This window comes from Pantherophis guttatus, chromosome 1, assembly GCF_059756535.1.
Source record: "Pantherophis guttatus breed Tessera chromosome 1, ASM5975653v1, whole genome shotgun sequence".
Lineage (NCBI taxonomy): Eukaryota > Metazoa > Chordata > Lepidosauria > Squamata > Colubridae > Pantherophis > Pantherophis guttatus.
This window is the reverse complement of record NC_142063.1, coordinates 315,385,592-315,405,353: the sequence shown is the minus strand read 5'-3', so window position 1 is coordinate 315,405,353 and position 19,762 is coordinate 315,385,592.

Here is a 19,762-nt window from a genome sequence, read left to right as displayed (position 1 = left end):
GTCTGGGTTTCTTGCCTTCTTCTTGCCTTCCCTGAAAGGGTGGTAACTGTTGTAGAAAGTGACTGGCTACGGTTATAATTATTTCTAGGTTTTTGATTTAATCTGACAGAACTAAGCTTGCACCATGAAATCAGCACTTTCAGCGGATAATAGAAATTGCCACACTGGAACAAAAAAGTTTCTCCATTTAGGGTCATAGTTTTGTTTCTGGCAGAAGACTATTTAGGTACATGTAGTCTCTCTCTATAGTCAGATATATAGGATATGTCGAAAAATAGCTTGTCCTTCAAAAAATAAAATGAAAAAAACCTCTTCCTTCCTAAATGTAAAACTAAATGTAAACCAAGCTAATATGCACTTAGCATAAGTGGGGAGACTACTTTCCTGTTGAATTTTTCCAGGGAGCAAATTTCAAAGCTCAAGTGCCAGTTCAGAAAAGACTCTGCCCCTTTTTGTTGTTAGCCTAATCTCCTGTAATTGGTTTCCTAAACCCTGGATTCCAGGGTTCAACAGATAGCATAAAAAGTGAAATTGAGGTTTCAGCTCATGAAATGTTCTATACTTTTTAGTGTACTTTGTATATATATTATAAAAATGGGGCAGGGTCTCATTTGTGTAGCCCCCGCATTGACTTCTAAAATCTCTTAGCTTGCTCCATCATAACCAGTGGTGGAATTCAATTTTTTTTTACTACCAGTTCTGTGGACCTGGCTTGGGCATGGTGTGGCTTGGTGGGTGTGGCAGGGGAAGGATACTGCAAAATCCCCATTCCCTCCCCACTCCTTGGGGAAGAGGTGGTATTTGCCGGTTCTCTGAACTACTCAAAATTTATGCTACCGGTTCTTCAGAACCTGTCAGAACCTGCTGAATTTCACCCCTGATCATAACACTGACATACTTCAAAAAAAGATTACTAACTTCAAGCATTACCAAAATGTTTTGGGAACAAACAGTAGAAGCATACATAGAAATTAAAATAACAGTTGTATGTAGCCCAGTGTTTTGTTTGGAAGTATGCCCAGGCGCCTCCCCTCTAAAAAGACAAAGGTAAATGAAAATGGGAAAGAACAAAGCTGGCTGGTTGGAAAAAAAATAAGAAACAATTTCATCCATTTTGCTATTATAAATGGGAAGTTTGTGATTGGCCACAACCACCTCAGAAATCATTTTGTTTAAATGAACAAGATTGTTTCATCATTTTGAAAGTTCCAATTGACCTCAAAAGGCTGGCATTCTGCCTTTAACTGACTGGAATCAGAATATTTAATGCATGTAAAGCACATAAAAGTAGAATGTTAAACTATAGCACACACTATGCAACTCTACAGTGCAGCACAGGGAATGAAATGTAATTTGCCAATTGGCTCTCACACAGATGATTTCACCTAAAGCAAAATTTCAGTGTGAAAATTGCTGCTTAAAAGGAATATTTAAGTATTTATTAAGATTAATGATCAACAAATCTGTCACTCTGAGTTTCTTTTGGTTTCATATTTTCCAATCTTAAGTGCAGTTTGCCCTGTTTCTCTATTTGAAGATTGATTGCTGAAAAATTGTATAGATTTCTGTATATTTGTATAGCGTGTAACAATTTCCTATCTCACATATATTTGTAGATCATTTTGACTAACATAATTGTTTCTTAACTGGTTACTGGGCAGTGTAAATGGTAAGAGAGAGAGAGAATGAGGACTGCATGTCAAAGTTTGAATTATAGCACGTTTCAAAGTGATGACAGTACTTAAGCATGAAAAAAGAAAACTTTAGTTGTCTATCCTATCCATAAAATAGATGAATCTCATATAATACCATTATAAAAGAGAAAGGCTTGGGGAACTTATTTAATGTCACCCCCAGAGTTTTAGTGGAAATTCTAATTTTCTTCATGGTCAATTTTTGTTTCTTCTAAATTAGTAAATTATTATCTTCCAGATGATTAGATTATTAAAACAAGAGCATTTAACATGGTATTATAATTTTTTCAATTACTTAGAGGAGGATCAGAGTGGCCATGCAAGCAGCTTCCAAGGGAACTCCCATCATGCCACTGCATACCATGGCAAGAAGTCTATTCTGGCAATGGGTCAAACACAACAGTAAGGGCTTGCAGAAGGTTGGTCCAAAGTGTAAGAATGGATCCTATTAGTTGGAAGCTATACTGCTACCGATGACCCTCACTGGCAGTGGTCTGCAGAACTCCTAAATTCTATTTATGTTCTTCTTCTCATAAGGGGGCATGGGAAATAAAGAACATAACCCATGACACAAGATGTCTGTGAAACCTTTGGCAGCTTATTCATCCCAAGATATTTTCTGGCTGTTCACCTATATACAGTACATACATTGCAGATCCCACTTTCCATCTAATACATGAGCTGTCAGAGTCATAGGTTGGCCCCACCAGTTCATTTCTTCTCAGCTTGTTATAAAGACAGGAAACCTGGACTTCTGTAATTCAGTCAAGACGTAAAGGAACAAATGTGGAAATGGCCCAATTTTCTCAGGCCCTATTTTATTCTGCTTTGAATCCTCCCCTATTAATTTTATCCAGACTGAGGATAAGAATTTCCTCAGGCATCACTTCTGAGTCATTTTTCATCCTTATTCATAGTTTCTTTTTTCTTTTTTTAAGAAGTGGACCCAAACGGAGCAAACTGAAGATACATTTAAGGTTGCCTGTCACATCCACTAAGGTAATTGGCTCCATATCTTCATCCTTTTTTCTAAATGAAGATAATTTTATTAAGTGGTGCAGGAGGTGTTCTGCTCATGTCACCAGCTGCCTATTAGAGGCAGAGAGAGGGGCTTTGCTGTATTATTTCCATCTGTTCTCATGACATTATGTCATCATCGTCAATGGTTACATTGTGTCAAAGGTCATACAGTCTTGTGCATTGGAGCCTATGCTTTTTCTTTTCTTTTTTCTTTAAAGACATGTCCAAGATGTCCTTTTCAGGGCGGAGAAATAGGTCAAAATGAAGGGGGGGGATGGGGAAATGACAAATGCACATTGGTTCAAATAGCTTTTTCTTTCAACAATTTAGATGCAAATCTTTATCATATCATGCCCTATGTGGGAAAAAAGGCAATTTCACCAGTCATTCGTTTTTTTCAGTGTACATTTATTGGGAATAAATGCTCATTTATTCTCACATTCTCATACTCATCTGGACTCTCCTCGCTGTAATAATGCATAGAATTTGCACAGCAACATTGCATGGGTATATAACATGTGATGTGGAACTTTCCAGACCTACTAGTATTCCAGTTGCCAACCACTTCAGTTAATGTGATCCCAGTCAAAGATGAAAGGAATTTTACTCTTGTAATCCCTGCTGAGCACGATTGTTACATACCGGCAGTTACCGGCTGTAAAGAAGAATATTGAACTGGCAACTAATGTTTGCTTTCCCCTTTGTTTTCAGGAACACCTGTTGTGGCCCGCCAGTGTCCAGAAGAGCTGATAGCAGATTCAGACAGTGAGGAGGTTGGGGAGGAATGTAGGCCAGTCCTGGAGTCTGGGGAAGGCTCGGACGAGGGCTCTGCATCGGAGGCAGAGAGAGGACCAGGGCCATCTGGTAGTTATGTGCTGCTTCCAGAATCTGACATCAGCGAGGCAGAAGAACAGTGTGAGCTTGTTCCCAGTGTGTGCATGGGGAGACCTGCCAGAAGGCAAGAACAATTAAGAAAAAAAAGGGCAACTCGGGAGTGAGGCTTGGAGATGATTGGTCCCTCCCATAAGACATAAAAGAGGAGCAAATGGACATGAGCCTTTGCAGGAAGCAATTAATTTATATAGTCAATTCAAGCTCCGAGAAGTCTGTTTGACTCTGTGCTCCGTTAGGTCTCTGGCAGCATTTCAAGGAAGATAAAGGTGGGTGCTTATCAACATTACCCTGAAAGACTGTGTCAACTCGAGCAGACATCTGTTGGAATCTTCACAGACTGTTTGTGAATCATTACGGGCTGTGAATGACCATAATTCATAGCCGTCTCAATAAAAGAGATTTTTTTGGGACTAAGATTGTGATTTATGCTTTCTCAGGAAGCCTAGGTCAGAACACCACCACAAGTAACTTGCTGGATAAATTAGGCTGGAAGATGGTAATTAACAGAATAACAGAGTTGGAAGGGATCTTGGAGGTCTTCTAGTCCAACCCCCTCTCTAAGTCTAAGGTCATCCAATGTGGGCTTGAATTAAAATGCCCAATTATTATTATTTTTTTATTTATTTATTTATTTATTAATAAAGTGCTATGTATTTTCTGCTATGTATTTTCTTGGCTCAACGCTTATGTATAAGAGTCATGTCATTGAAAATTGCCCACAAAATGTCTTTCTTACTCTTTTTTTTAAATCTATGAACTTTCTGCATGCATCTGGTTGGCCACTGTGACAGAAGGCTAGTCTAAATGGGCTTCTGGACTTATCTAGCAAGGTGTTCTGAAATTCTTATCTATATTAGGGAAAGATGTATGCTGAAGACATCTGAATTTTGTTTTATATTTACAAATAAATCATGTAAATTTAAATGTACAGAATTTAAATTTATTGGACAGATGAACAGATGTATGACTGAGTTGATGTATAACTGACTAGTCTATAGAATTCATCCATATCATCCATTTCTTTATTTGCACTTTCTCTGTAACTTCAGGCTTATTAAGACACTTTTTAACCTTTGTTCCAGAATGGAGGATATGCAATCTACCACAGTTCTCAGTTTCCTCAAATTATTTTCATCTCTCCTGATCCATCTACACATAATGGATGCATGTGAGCTGCATTGTTAAAACATTGAACTGGTTTAAAAATGAAATGATACATTTAATTGCATAAAAATTTATGGTGCATTGCTGAAAGAAGAACGACACATTCATATGCACAATTGTGATATAGTTTGTTTTTTGTAAGATTAATCTGTGCATATTTTGGCAATATTGGTTGTTATCTAAGGGGTGGGGAAAAATCAAGGAACCAAGTGGCTGAAAAATTGTTTTATTTTTAAATTTCCAATTGTCTATGCAGAGTGCTAAGCAGAAGAGGCTTGAAAATTCACAACATCCTGGGCAAAATTCAAAAATAAAAAAATTCTCAAACAATGAAGGATAGCTAGTACATTGCTTCACTTTGGAAACAAGGCCAAATTATTTAGAATGAAAGAATCTGGAGAGAAATTCAAATGTGAAGAATTCTGAGTGAGAAAAGTACATAATACAACTATGCAAGGTTTACTAAAATACATCTCTGTTATTACAGTTGGCATAAAAGACATTTTCAAAAACACAATAAAGATGCTTGAGTATTCCATACAGAAACACAAAGACATTTATTTCAGCAATTTTGGGGGACTGGACTGGCAACTGTTTTTCTTGTAACCGCAGGTGGCATTAGCTGTAAAAACGGATTTTTTCTTTCTTGAAAAATGCTTAGCAGTGGAATGAAGGAAGCTGGGAGTAGATCTATTACATGGCTGCATGCTTGAAGTTAGCTACACTAAGCGCAGATGGCATTTTGCATATTTGTAAGGTATGGAAATGAAACCGTTCTGCTGAATTGGTTCATATATAAACTTTTCAACTGTTACAAACAAATCCAGCCTTTCTGTTCTTTCCATTTTATTTACATGATTGAAGAAGAGTCCAAAGGTGTTCGAGAAAGACAGTCACTACTTCCAGGAATGACAAGATGACTGCATGCAGTGGAGATGAAATGAATAATCATGATTGCTAGATTTCCCAATGGTAGAATGCAGATTATGAGAATCAGATTATGGAAGACTGCTTTAAAATGAGAATATTCAGGAAATTTTCAAAAAAGAGTTGTGTAGAGACCTCCCTCCCTCCCCTTTTGTGAAGTGGATCTTCTTGGAAATGTTCTCAGATGGTGCCCTTATTTGATATGGAAATATTTCATCTAGCTCAGTATTATCTGCTCTGATTGATCGTGAAAAAAATCCCAGAATGAGGTCTGTCATAATGTCTACATTTTGAACATTTCAACTACTGAGGCCTGGTAGTGAAGCAGTTGCTCATCATCACTGAATTATGAGATTATTATAATTATGGGAGCGACATGGCGCACCCATGTAACACCTCTCCTGCGCGAGCTGCACTGGCTCCCGGTGGTCTTCCAGGTGCGATTCAAGGTGCTGGTTACCATCTTTAAAGCGCTCCATGGCTCCCACAGAGAGGGACTCCTCAGGGTGCCGTTGGTCAAACAATGCCAACTGTCGATCCCCAGGGAGAGAGCCTTCTCTGTGGGGGTACCTGCCCTCTGGAATGAATTGCCCCCAGAGATATGTATGATCCCTGACCTAAGCACCTTTCACCGGACCCTCAAGATGCTATTATTTCATCAAGCTTGGCTGGCCTAAATGCTAAATTTTAACGGGTTGTTTCTGTTTTTAACACGTGGTGGCCAGATTATTTAATATGTTTTTTAAACTGTTTTTTAACTTTTATATATTTGTTGGTTTTATTTTTTGGCTGTGCACCGCCCTGAGTCCTTCAGGAGAAGGGCGGTATAAAAATTTAATTAATAATAATAATAATAATAATAATAATAATAATAATAATAATAATAATAATAATAACAATAATTCTGTGTATTTCCTGAAAGATCCTAAAATATCTTGCCTGAACGGAATTTTTGCTAAGTAAAAGTATTCAAAACTATGCTGTTCTAATAAACTCAACCATGAAAAGTGAAAGGATCTCAACAATATCTAGCAAGGAGTCTCTTCCAGCTCACTTATTTAAAAGGGTTCATTTGGAAATAAGCAGCGGTGGGCTGCTGCCAGTTCAGACTGGTTTGGGTGAACTGGTAGTTCCGATGATCAGCTGGCCCTGCCCACCTGCCCCCGCCCTATCCTGTTCTATATTTCGTTCTTTCTGGCTCAGCTGATTTGCGCGACCCAGCTGATTTCCATGCTTCCACTGTTCTACTTACCAGGGCTGCCTTAGAAGATAAGCAGCTGAGTTTCAAATTGCTATAGTTTGACCCCTACGCACAGATGTGTTAGGCAAAGCACGCGTTCACAGAACCAGTTGTTAAACTGGTTGCAGCCCACCACTGGAAATAAGGGTAAAGTAGGGGCACTCCAAGTTCCCCCAGTTAAGCAGTGTCACCTAGTATGATTCCAAAAGCATGCCTTCTCTGACATATTTGCACTCTGGAACAACATCCTACCTGGAAATTCACACTGCTACAAGGGTTCTGTCAAATCTTTATAAACATGGTTTTATAGTGGATGGTTTTGTTTCCTAAACTTGGCCAATAATGATCTTCTCTCTTTTTATTGCTTTTTTCTTTCTTTTTTAAATAAGATGCCCAGATTCTTTTTGAAGCTGGGATTCAACATCTAATTATTATCTAATCCTAATCCTAATCCTAATCCTAATCTAATCCAAAGAACTGATCCTCAGATTCTGGTACTTCTGCTATGGGCAGTTTTTTTAATCAAAGCCTCCACATTATAAAAACACTGAGCAGCTTTCTGGAGTTTACAGAAACTAGAATTTGTAAGAATCACAATGCAGATGCAAACTCTAATTTGGCATAGCTAAATTTTAAATTCTAGTTAATGACTCACGTGTAATTATGTGATAAAAGGATAATATTGTTAGCCCTTTCCTTGAGTTCAGTATGTTATATCAACAGAACTTCTACCTTTAGGTAGTCCAATCTTCCCCAGTCTGGTCACGTAAAACACATTTTGACTTCAAATCTTAGAATTCCTTTTTTGGGGGTACAATTTTATTACAGATTTAAAAAAAAAAAAACAAAGAAAAAACTAATATAAAGTGAGAAAGAGATGACAATGAAATCAAAGGGAAAGCTAAAAGTGCAAGAAAAGGAAAGAAAAAGTAAAAGCAGAATTGAAAAGAAAGAAAATATAAATAGCAACAGCACTTAGACTTACAGTATATACAACTTTACAGTGCTTTATAGTCCTCCCTAAGCAGTTTACAGAGTCAGCATATTGCCCCCAACAATTTGGGTCCTCATTTTACCCACCTCGGAAGGATGGAAGGCTGAGTCAACCTTGAGCCTGGTGAAATTTGAACTGCCAAATTGCAGGCAGCCGTCAGTCAGCAGAAGTAGTCTGCAGTACTGCATTCTAACCACTGTGCCACCATGGTTCAAAGAAGTAGCTTCTGATTTGTACAGCAGTTGTAAGTACAATTACTGTATCAGGGGTGGGTTCTACTTACCTTTACTACTGGTTCGCATTGCGCATGTGCGCACTCTTCTGTGCATGCGCAGATCAACTTTGATGACGTCTGGGTCAGTGGGCGGAGCCTCCCGCCAGTTTTATTACCGGTTCTTGCGAACCGATCCGAACTGGGGGCAACCCATCACTGTGCTGTAGAAATTTGAACCTGGCTCTGCAGATTGGCCTAGGGACCAAATGGGGATTTCCATGCTGGAGAGGGCTGCTGGATTGATAGCAGGCTTCACATCCCTCCCTTGCTCTCTATTCTCACCCGTCCATCTTTTTGGTTATCATATTGATGTATTCTCATTGTGTTCTTTTTCATTGTTTATTTTATTGTTCTATTATTTTACTTCTGTTCTGTTTACACTCTTTTCATTTCACCTAGAGTAGCTCCATGGCAAGACAGGTGACAAATAAACTTAACAAACGAATAAAATAAATCAATATAAATTTACCTCTCATTCTATGGTTAACATGAAGCTCTCTTCTTTCTATAACCTATCCTGTCTAATCATCAAAACCATAAATCATAAGTTCATTTTTTTTCTCTATCATGCAAAATGTCCATCAGGGATTTTTGGTCAGCAATAAATGTAGATATTGTCTTGTCTTTTATCAAAGAAGTCAATTTAGGAATCCCAGATAGTTTCATCCTCTTCACCAACCATTCCTCCATTGTATGTATTGCCAAATCTTTCCAGCTTTGTGCATATTATAATCTCACTGCGGTTATCATGTAGAAAAATAAAGTTCCATGCCTTTTTTTTTTCCAACTGAAAAGATTGAAATTTATATATTATAATCTTAAAGAGAATTTTCATAAAATGATATACTATTGGTATATATCACCAGAGAACTTGTCGAGACTGTACAAAGGCACTTCAAATTTATGTTGCAAATGTGAGCAACGCAAAGGGACATTTTTTCATGTTTGGTATCATGTTTGGACATATAAAAAGCTATAACATTCTGGATTCAAATACGTACATGAACTGTTGTAAAACTTCAGCCGGAGACATATTATCAGAAGTAAGATCCAAGGGGTGGGGTTTGGAGGGAGGAGAATGAGAGAGAGAGAGAGAGAAATGTTATTTTGTGTACACACTTGATAAGGTAATATTTCAATTCACTTTGGGTCAGGCGCATTTGTAATGTTTCCTCAAATACCCTCCAGTATCCCCTTAGGCAAAATCTGTTGACAGCCTGATACATTTTGGTTCCCTTCAACATGTCTTAGCTATCTCCAGCAAAAAGGGACTGCTGAATATGTTTTTTTGGCTTTCTTGAGATGAAATGGTGGTATATATTTTTAAGACTTTCCTTGAAAACTATTCTATTCCTCCTTTTCTGTTTGATCTCTTTGCCAATACTGACTGGCACCAGCCATGGAAGAAGGAGAACAAACATTGTAAAACATTGCCCCCCCCTTACTAATCCCCTAAATTGGTCCAGAAATTTACTATGGTTAATGGTATTGAAAAGTGTCAAGAGATCCAGGAGATTGAATAAATGCATCTCTCCTTCTCAAGCCCTCCAGAGGTTGTCCACAAGCATGAACAATGCTCTCTTAGAATTGTGACCTGGCCAGAACCATGGCTGAAAAGGGTCCAAATGAACTGCTTCATCCAGCAACTTTTGAGGTTGAGTGCTCTCTATCCTCTCAACCACTTTCCCTGAAATGATGTCAGTGCTAACGATATATTTCTTTATTGTCCCTTACCATGTATCTATTATGGAGAGGAAAGCAAATCTAGACAGCATACTAAAAATCAGAGACATCACCCTGCCAACAAAAGTGTTTATTGTCAAGGCTTTGGTTTTCCCTGTTGCAATGTCTGGCTGTGAAAGTTGGACCATAAGAAAGGCTGAGTGCCAAAGAATTGAGGCCTTTGAACTATGGTGCTGGAGAAAACTCCTGCGAGTCCCTTGGACTTCAAGGTGATCAAACTGGTCAGTCCGGTTAGAGAATATCAACCCTGACTGCTCTTTAAAAGGCCAGATCCTGAAGATGAAACTCAAATATTTTGGCCACCTAATGAGAAGGAAGGACTTAATGGAGAAGAGCCTAATGCTGGGAAAGACTGAGGGCAAAAGAAGAAAGGGACGACAGAGAATGAGGTGGCTGGATGGAGTCACTGAAGCAGTAGGCATGAGCTTAAATGGACTTCAGAGGATGGTAGAGGATAGGAAGGCCTGGAGGAATGTTATCCATGGGGTTGCGATGGGTCGGACACGACTTTGCAACTAACAACAAATATATCTAATGAAGGAGGAGGAAGAAGATCCATGGGAGAAAATTGTGGGTGGTTTGCTATAGGCTGAGGCACTCGCTATTTTGGATTTCAGACTTTACTCAAAACATTCAAGCTCTAAATAGACCAACATCTTATCTGCATTTTTCTATTCTATGCAATGCCTACAGGGAAAGTAATCTACAAAGTGGATGAGACCTGTTACAAATCTAGATTTTGTCTTTATTCTCTTTCTGCCAACCAAATAACTGTTATTATGACCTACTAACATGTCTTCCATACCAATTGTTCTCTCTGAAGCAAAAAACCAATCTGTCCTGGAAAATGGGTATATTGATTTCTTATGATGATACTTATTTTTCATGACCTTATAAGTTTCTGTTGTTGGCTAGTTGTCCAGACTTTTGCATCTACTATTTATTTATTTATTTATTTATTTATTTATTTATTTATTTAGTTAGTTAGTTAGTTTATTTATTTGTTTATTTATTTATTTTTAAGTGATTGTCCACTAGAATTCCAAGATCTCTCTCACAGTCACCACTATTGAGAAAGGTACATATATCCTGTACCTGTGCATTTTGTTTTTCTTGCCTAAATGTAAAACCTTACTTTTTTCACCATTGAATTTCATTTTGTTAGATAATGCCCAATGCAGTCACATCCAGTATTTATTTTATCTATGTTAGGGACAGGTGAAACCAATCCCTTTCAGTATGGGAATGGAATGTTTCCTTACTTTGCATGACCTTCAAAAAAGATTATTAAAATTCATCTAAGAAACGTTTGTCATTGATGATTAGCCAAGATGCATTGATTTAGTAGAACTTCCAGATCACGTCACAGTATACCACTGATTTAAAGAATTTGTTGGCTGAAGCTATTTTTTTCCTGTCCTAGTTGGGCCCTTCTTGAAAGTAATTCAATAATAGTGCCAAAACAACATGTTGATCAGATAAAATGTTCTTTCTATACAGTGACAGAGCAACATAATGATCTTTTTCCTAATACAGTGTTTCCAAGTCCTGCCTGATATTTTGCACCTTGATGCATCTAGCAATACAAATCTTAGGAATAATGGGATCTAAACTGGGAAAGGCAATTCCTTTTGCTAAACAGCAGCATCTGCCCTAATCAAGAATGCTTAGGGGAATTAATATCTGCATACTCTTATGCATACAGATCTCATCCACACCTGTCAAATTATAGTAGCGAGGAAGTGTAACGATCTAATGAATTTTGTATTTCCATGATAGCTGAAATATTTTTTTTCATCTGTAAAAAGAAGTATGAAAAGATTTTTTAAAATACACATTCTGTAATAATTTACATTTAGAAATACTATTTTGAGAGAATATATAGAATATTTGGAAAATATTCTAAAAATGCTATTTAAAAACATTTGAATGTGATAGCTTAATCTACTTTTACCATGACAATTACTGCAGAAACAGCAAAATACACTTATAAGCTCAAACTAAAGAATAATGAAAGAGAAATAAACTGATCTCCTCTTTTAAAAAGCCAACCAATCTTGGTTAGCAGGGAGAAAGGGTAGCCTTTGTTTCTCCTATTAAGAATGACTGGTGAGGTTCATTTACTTATTCCCCATTGATAATTGGTGGCCTAGTATTTGCTCTGTCTGTAGCAAAATGATCACGGAGACAGGCCTGGATGTGGGACAGGGATGAGGATCTTCCTTACATCCCTTGGAAGGATGCTATCAGTTACAGTTGGCAATTCTCACTATAATTATAGAAAAAATTCTACATGATTATGATTATGTATATGTTGCTTTAAAAAGAAAAAAAATCAATGGCCCAAGGAATAAACTTTTTAAAGCTTCATGTTGTTTGTGTGAAAAGTAAAAACAATATAGGGCACGAGTGTCAAACTCATGACATCACTTGATGTCACGGGATGTATCACAATTTTTTCCCCCTTCGCTAAACCGGGGGTGGGCATGGCCAGTGCGAGATTCAACTGACCCATGGGCCGCAAGTTTGACACCACTGATATAGGGGATAATAATGTTAGGAATAACTGAAGGTAAAAATATCTTTTCAATCAGATTTGACTTTGGTGACTTCATGGTCTTGCCGCCTTCTTCTGGGTTGAACTTTTGACTGCCCAGTCCAGCCCTGAACCTGGGAAGATCTTGGTGGTCTCCAATTCAAGTACTAACAAACTCTGGTCAGTAATGACAGACAATCCTGGTAAAGAGATGTCCCACATCATAAAGTGTCTCAAGCAGCAAAGACCAGGTGGATGCTGACACCTGCTGTGGGAAGATAATTAGCCATAGTGAAAGTACAAAATTCTGCATCTTGAACAGTTTAAATTCTGTGTGTAGAAAATCTAGGACATGCAACTGGTATAAGTTATGCAAACTGATTTCATGAACATGATTTGTAGATTTTTCCATAATTGTTTGAATGTATTTTATCCATAATCTATTGTTGCTGGATTAGCAATAGGGAGTAGAAGATAGAGAGCAGAAAAGCTCTGTGGCTCTATGCAGAGTGGCTGTTTTGTGGAGAGATAACTTATTCAGTTACATTTTTGGCTCCTGCTTGCGTTATCATGGGAGTGGTGGCAAGAAATATATTTGTACAATTATTTCTGAGCTGTCAAGCCTGGCAATAATTGTGTCCTAACTTGACTGCTACAGTGTTTTCTAAATGGGTTGCCCTTGAGGAATGTTCAGAATTTCAGCTGGTGCAATGCATGGCAACCAGGCTGCTAATTCATTGAGGAGTGGAATGCATACATATATCTCCAATTTGGAGATTTTCATCAGTTCAAAAAATCCATTGATCTGCACCAGTCTCATACAGTTCCTTATAGGCAAGACAACCAATCCTAAAAGATAGCAAATGCATCAATCAACTTTACCGTTCCCTTCACATGTGAAATCCCATTTTCTATCATTAATTCTTATTTACTTTATCATTAATACTTGCCTTTCCCTTGAAAATAATTTTCTTTTTTTAATAGTATAGTTTGATTTGGCATTGCCCGTAATGTATATATGCAAACATAAGTTTGTGCACACCCACAATGTGTCTTTATTAAGCAGTAAATGTGTTTTACAGGTAGTCCTCGACTTACAACAGTTCATTTAGTGACCATTCAAAGCACTGAAAAAAAGCGACTTATGACCATTTTTCACACTTACAATCTTTGTAGCATCCCCGTGATCATGTGATCAAAATTCAGATGCTTGGCAACCGGTTTATATTTATGACCATTGCTGTGTCCCAAGGTTATGTGATCTCCTTTTGCAACCTTTTGACAAGCAAAGTCAATGGGGAAGCCAAATTCACTTAACCATGTTGCCAACGTATCAACTGCAGTGATTCACTTAGCAACTGTGGCAAGAAAGATTGTAAAATTGGGGAAAATTCACTTATCAAGTGTCTCACTTAACAACAGAAATTTTGGACTCGTATGTCAAGGACTATTGTACTATTATTTAAGTAGCATAGCATAACAACAATCCCCAGCCATCAACGCTTCACTCTCTTTTGACCCTAGAGTTCTCTACAAGTGTCATCCATCACCACAAGGAGGTAGATCCTATTTCTTTGGCCTGCTCCAGGTACCTAAAGGTCAAACAAAGTTTCAGAAGGAGCTTCGGTTTTTTCCTGACACTGTTACATAGTTAGACCAAAGGTGTTGTTACAGCTTGGTGATGGGGCCCATGGACCAAATTACACTCTGTGTACATGGATCTCATAGAATCCCATGGATTTCTGAATGGCTCAGAGAAATGATGTGACATAAAGGATGCTTAGAGCGCTGATGAAGGAAGGCAAGATCTTATATTAGGAGTTATCTTATGGTGGTAAGAGCAGAGAAGCATAATTACTTCTCTATTCTTATTGCATCTGTAGGTTGTCAACTAGTGTCTCCATTTCAAATAACCAGGTCCTTCCTGGGTAAGGAGTTGAAGGAGCACTTGCAGCGTTGCTATGAAAAATAATCTCAGCATCTGTCAGATAAAGTTGCTCATCTTCACTTGAAATTGTACTTTGGGTAAGCAGATCCTTTGGACAATATGAGCATTGTTATCTGGGAGGTGTTTGAGCCAGATACTCTTGAAGAAGTTGACAGGGGTCCTTGGGGCTGTGAGCTCAACCGCCTGTGCTCTGGACTCATGCCCTTCTGTTTTGTTAAGGATCCTGGAAGATGGCACATGGTTGGGTCCAAGTGGTGATCAACGCCTCTTTGCAGGAGGGGGTGGTACTGCCCTTCTCAAGAGATTATCCTTGGGCCCTACAGCATAAAACAACTTTCATCCAGTCTCCAATATTCCCTTTTTAGGGAAGGTTGTTGAGAGGGTGTTGTCACACAGTTACAAAGGGCGATGGAGAAACACATTATATGGACCATCTCAGTCTGGCTTTGGTCAGGGCACAACATTGAAACCACATTGGTTGTCACTTGTCAATGATCTTCAGAGGGCTCAGGGTGGAGGTGGTGCAACCCATTCTGAACCTTTTGGACCTCTTAGTAGCTTTTGACATCCCTAACTGGACAGGTGATGCTATGACATGCTGGCTAAAAGTCTGGGTAGAAAAGAACTGACTTTGAGTGAACTCTGGTAATATGAAGGATCTGGGTTTGGGGGTCTTACTCATAGTCACTCATGTCTTGGTCACTTCCCATTTGGATTACTGCAATGTATTCTACATGGGGCTGCTCTTTTAGACCACCCAGAAACTGCAACTAGAATGCCTCAGCATTCACTACAATGGGTGCTCTTAGGTTTATCCATGCAAAGCCTTTGTTGCTCAAGCTGCACTGGCTTCCAGTTTTCTTCTGGGTGCAATTCAAGATTTTGGTTATCATTTTAAAGAGTCCTATGTAGCACACACCTGGGACACAATGGGTCAGTAGCTAAGATGCTGAGCTGCCAAAGGTTGGCAGTTCAGCGGTTTGAATCCCTAGTGCCACATAACAGGGTGAGCTCCTGTTATTTGTCCCAGCTTCTGCCAACCTAGCAGTTCAAAAGCACATTAAAAATGCAAGTAGAAAAATAGGGACCACCTTTGGTGGGAAGATAACAGTGTTCCATGCGTCTTTGGCGTTTAGTCATGCCGGCCACATGACCATGGAAACATCTTTGGACAGCACTGGCTCTTTGGCTTTGAAACAGAGATGAGCACCGCCTCTTCGAGTGAGGAACGACTAGCACATATGTGTGAGGGGAACCTTTACCTCTTATATAGCACATGATCAAGTTATTTGCAGGACCAAAGCTCCCTAAGGACATCTCTCCTTCTACCAGACCAAATATGGTGGGTATGCTCCTAGATCCTTTCCTTAAACATTCCTACCTTATGGGAACTAGGACATGTGTCTTTTTCATAGACCCTGCCTTATGGAATGCTCCTTCTCCTCAAGTTAAGCAGATCTGTATCCTCCTATATTCTGAAAAGCACTGAAGACCTAAAAAGTGCATATCACTTTTCTCTCAAGTGCTGAGATAGGATAGGTGGATGAGAAGATTTTAAGAGGGACTGTATGTCCTAAGTTTTATTTTGGTGTCAGATTTTTAATGTTTATGGTTTTTAATATATTTCTGTTATGCTGTTGTATTACTAATAATTGTTTTAATTGCTGATTGGGAGCTGTCCAGAGTTTGATATAAGATGGGTGGCTATATAACTGTTTTAAATAAATGAAAGCAATCAATCAATCAATCAATCAATAAAGACAAAAGCAGAGCCAGTATCACCACCTTGAAGATATCACAATATGTACTCCAGAAACGAAAGCTAATGAGTCTAAAGTGAGTGGTTATTGGTTGCTTATGTGCTTTAATGGTTCCCATATGAGCAATACTGATGGATTCCTGTGTTACAACAACTAGAGTATAGTTGCAGAGGGAACAATGAATATACATGCAAACTTTCCAAATCAGATTTGACTTTGTAATAATCTGGTACATCATTTTCTTTGAGACTATATTAATATGAATCAGTTATTTCAACCATTATAGCATGGAGCAACATCCCTCCCTCCATGAAATAAAATAAAATAAAGTATAGCATGAAATAAAGTAGACTTTTATAGGCTAAGAGTTAATGTTAAGGAAAACATATTTTGGTGTCATGTATAGTGATAGAGCCACCACGTATTTGGGATGCAGTGGCTCAGTGGCTAAGATGCTGAGCTTGTTGATCAAAAGGTCGGCAGTTCAATGGTTCAAACCCCTAGTGCTGCGTAATGGGGTGAGCTCCCGTTACTTGTCCCAGCTTCTGCCAATCTAGCAGTTCGAAAGCACATAAAAAATGCAAGTAGAAAAATAGGGACCACCTTTGGTGGGAAGGTAACAGCGTTCCGTGCGCCTTTGGCGTTTAGTCATGCCGGCCACATGAACATGGAGACATCTTCGGACAGTGCCGGCTCTTCGGCTTTAAATTTAAATTTAAATTTTAAAATTTTATTAGATTTCTATACCGCCCTTCTCCCGAAGGACTCAGGGCGGTGAACAGCCAAAGGATAAAACACAAGAATACAAAATTTAAAATAAATTAAAACAGATTAAACAATTTGGCTCAATTTTAAAAATATCCCATAATTAAACAAATTAAAATTAGTATTTAAAATTTAAATTTTAAAATTTTAAAAAGGAGAAGATTTAGGCCAGGCCAGCTTGATGGAATAAAAACGTTTTAAGCGCGCGGCGGAAGGTGCGCAGATCCGGGATCCTCCGTATCTCCGGGGGGAGCTCGTTCCAGACTGTAGGTGCCCCCACAGAGAAGGCTCTCCCCCTGGGGGCTGCCAGTCGACATTGTTTGGCCGACGGCACCCGGAGGAGCCCCTCTCTATGGGAGCGTACTGGTCGGTGGGAGGCTATTGGTGGTAGCAGGCGGTCCCGTAAATAACCAGGTCCTAAGCCATGGAGCGCTTTAAAGGTGGTAACCAGAACCTTGAAGCGCACTCGGAAGACCACCGGGAGCCAGTGCAGCTCGCGCAGGAGAGGTGTTACATGGGAGCTCCACGTTGCTCCCATAACCACCCACGCGGCCGCACTCTGCGCCAGTTGGAGCCTCCGAGTGCACCTCAAGGGGAGCCCCATGTAGAGAATGTTACAATAGTCCAGACGAGAGGTGACGAGGGCATGAGTGACCGTGTGTAGGGAGTCCCGATCTAGAAAGGGACGCAACTGGCGAATCAGGCGAACCTGATGAAAAATCCTCCCGGTCATGGCCATCAAGTGCTCTTCTAGAGACAGCCGTGAATCCAGGAGGACGCCCAAGTTGCGAGCCCTTTCCGTGGGGGCCAATGATTCGCCCCAATAGTCAGCGATGGTGCCAGCTGACTATATCGGGACGTCGGAAACCACGGCTTTGAAACAGAGATGAGCACTGCCCCCTAGAGTTGGGAAAGACTAGCACATATGTGGGAGGGGAACCTTTACCTTTACCTTTACCTTTATAGTGATAGAACTGAAACTATTTTGAGGGTGAAAAAGAGACAATTTGGTTCCACTTGTCTCAAGATCCAGTACAGCTCCATTTCAACCACAGTTCATTCATTTCATCAGAGAAGGGAAGAAGTGAACTTAGTGCAAGTTGACCCATAGCATTACTTATCTTGAAGCCAGAAAATCCACAAAGGGTTCGCCCAAGTAGCAGATTTTTTCCCCTCCGTTAAATTGTATCTGATTTTCAGAGACTGCCTGGACAAGTCAGACAGTGACAGTTGCTTCCCATTATGGCCTTGTGTAATTGCTGTTATGTGAGCTGCATTGGTCACTGGTTGCTTTCAGATACAATTGATAGTGCTGGTCATTACCTATAAAGCCCTACAGGGTATAGGACCTAGTTATTTGAAAGACTATATGTCTCCAGTTATTTCTGTCTTATCCAGTGTGCTCTGGTTGATTGGGTGTGCCCCAGGTACCCTTAACTAAAGGTTTTCTTCTTGTGGGATCAAGGATCCTTTCTCTCTTGCAGGCTCTGCCTTCTACAATAGCATTCTCCTGGAGATATGCTTGACTCTCCAAGTATTCAGTTCTGTTCCCAGGCTGGCTAGTTAGGGTGGCTGTGGAGTCTTGGATGAGTCTTTTCTTTGAATGTTGGGAATACTGTTTGAGTTTGGCCAGTCATGTTGTTTTAGTCTGTATTTTTAACTTACTTCATGTACTGCACATATTGTAAACTACCTAGAGTCTTTTTGGAATGGGGCAGCGTGAATACTCAACTAACTTGATCACTTGATCTGAAGTCATGATCTGCCTTGCTGGAAAAGTCAGAGCAATCTTGTCATGCACAGGCCAGGCCCAGATATTGTCCTGCTCGAGGCAAAACAGCAAATGCCACCACATTCTCCAAGATAAAGTATTCCTACATTAAAGCCAGCCAATTTATTTTGGCCTTGGAGAACAAAAACAGCAGCAACAACAAAAATATTTCTCCTCCTCCATGGAAAATATATATATATATCAACAATAAGTTAAATATCTATCCATTTTCATGAAATCTGAAATCGAATTCTTGAGGTCACTTTACTTTATCCAATGATAGAGCTATATCTGTTGGAGCCAAGATTAAAGCCAAAGGCATTTTTGCTCAAGATACACGTTCTTAACCTCCAAACTGCAAAAGCAGCTTGATTCATTCTTGTTTAGAGGCATCACCAAATATTATCCAGTTCAAAAAAACTGGTAAGAAAGTTGGACATCTCTGCTCGAACAAAATAAATTCTGCTAGAATCTATTAAAATGTGTATGTCTCCAGTTGAAGTCTCTAGTTTGCTAGCAAACCTTTAATAAATAGTCAAATTTGAGGTTTCTAAACCAGATAAATATGTTGACGGAGGTATATATATATAAAAGATTTCTCCAGTTAGTTTTACTTAGATCAAGATTGCTACCAAATGTCACTGGCCATGAATTTTGAAATATACGATGGCTTTCCTGTTCAAGCATGGAAAGGATTTTTTTTTTAAATGGAATACGTTTCTTATATGGCTAGTAACAACTCAGAAAGGGAGGTCCCTGAAAGCAGTGTGGACATTCAGAGTGCTTTATGAGTGAACTGTGTGATCATCTGAGCTTTTTGCAGTTTTCTTCCTCTCACTCAGCAGCGGATGAGCAAGAAAATGTAAAAAAAAAAAAAAGGCAAGGAAAGGGTTACCCCTTTCTTCTTCTGCTGCTGCTTCTTCTTCTTCTTCTTTTTTTGTCTGAGTGAAATGTTTATCGACTTACAGGGAAGGTCTCCTTTCTTTCGGTGAGTTAAGTCAGCCTCTGCTTTGTTTGACGCTGCCCATTTGA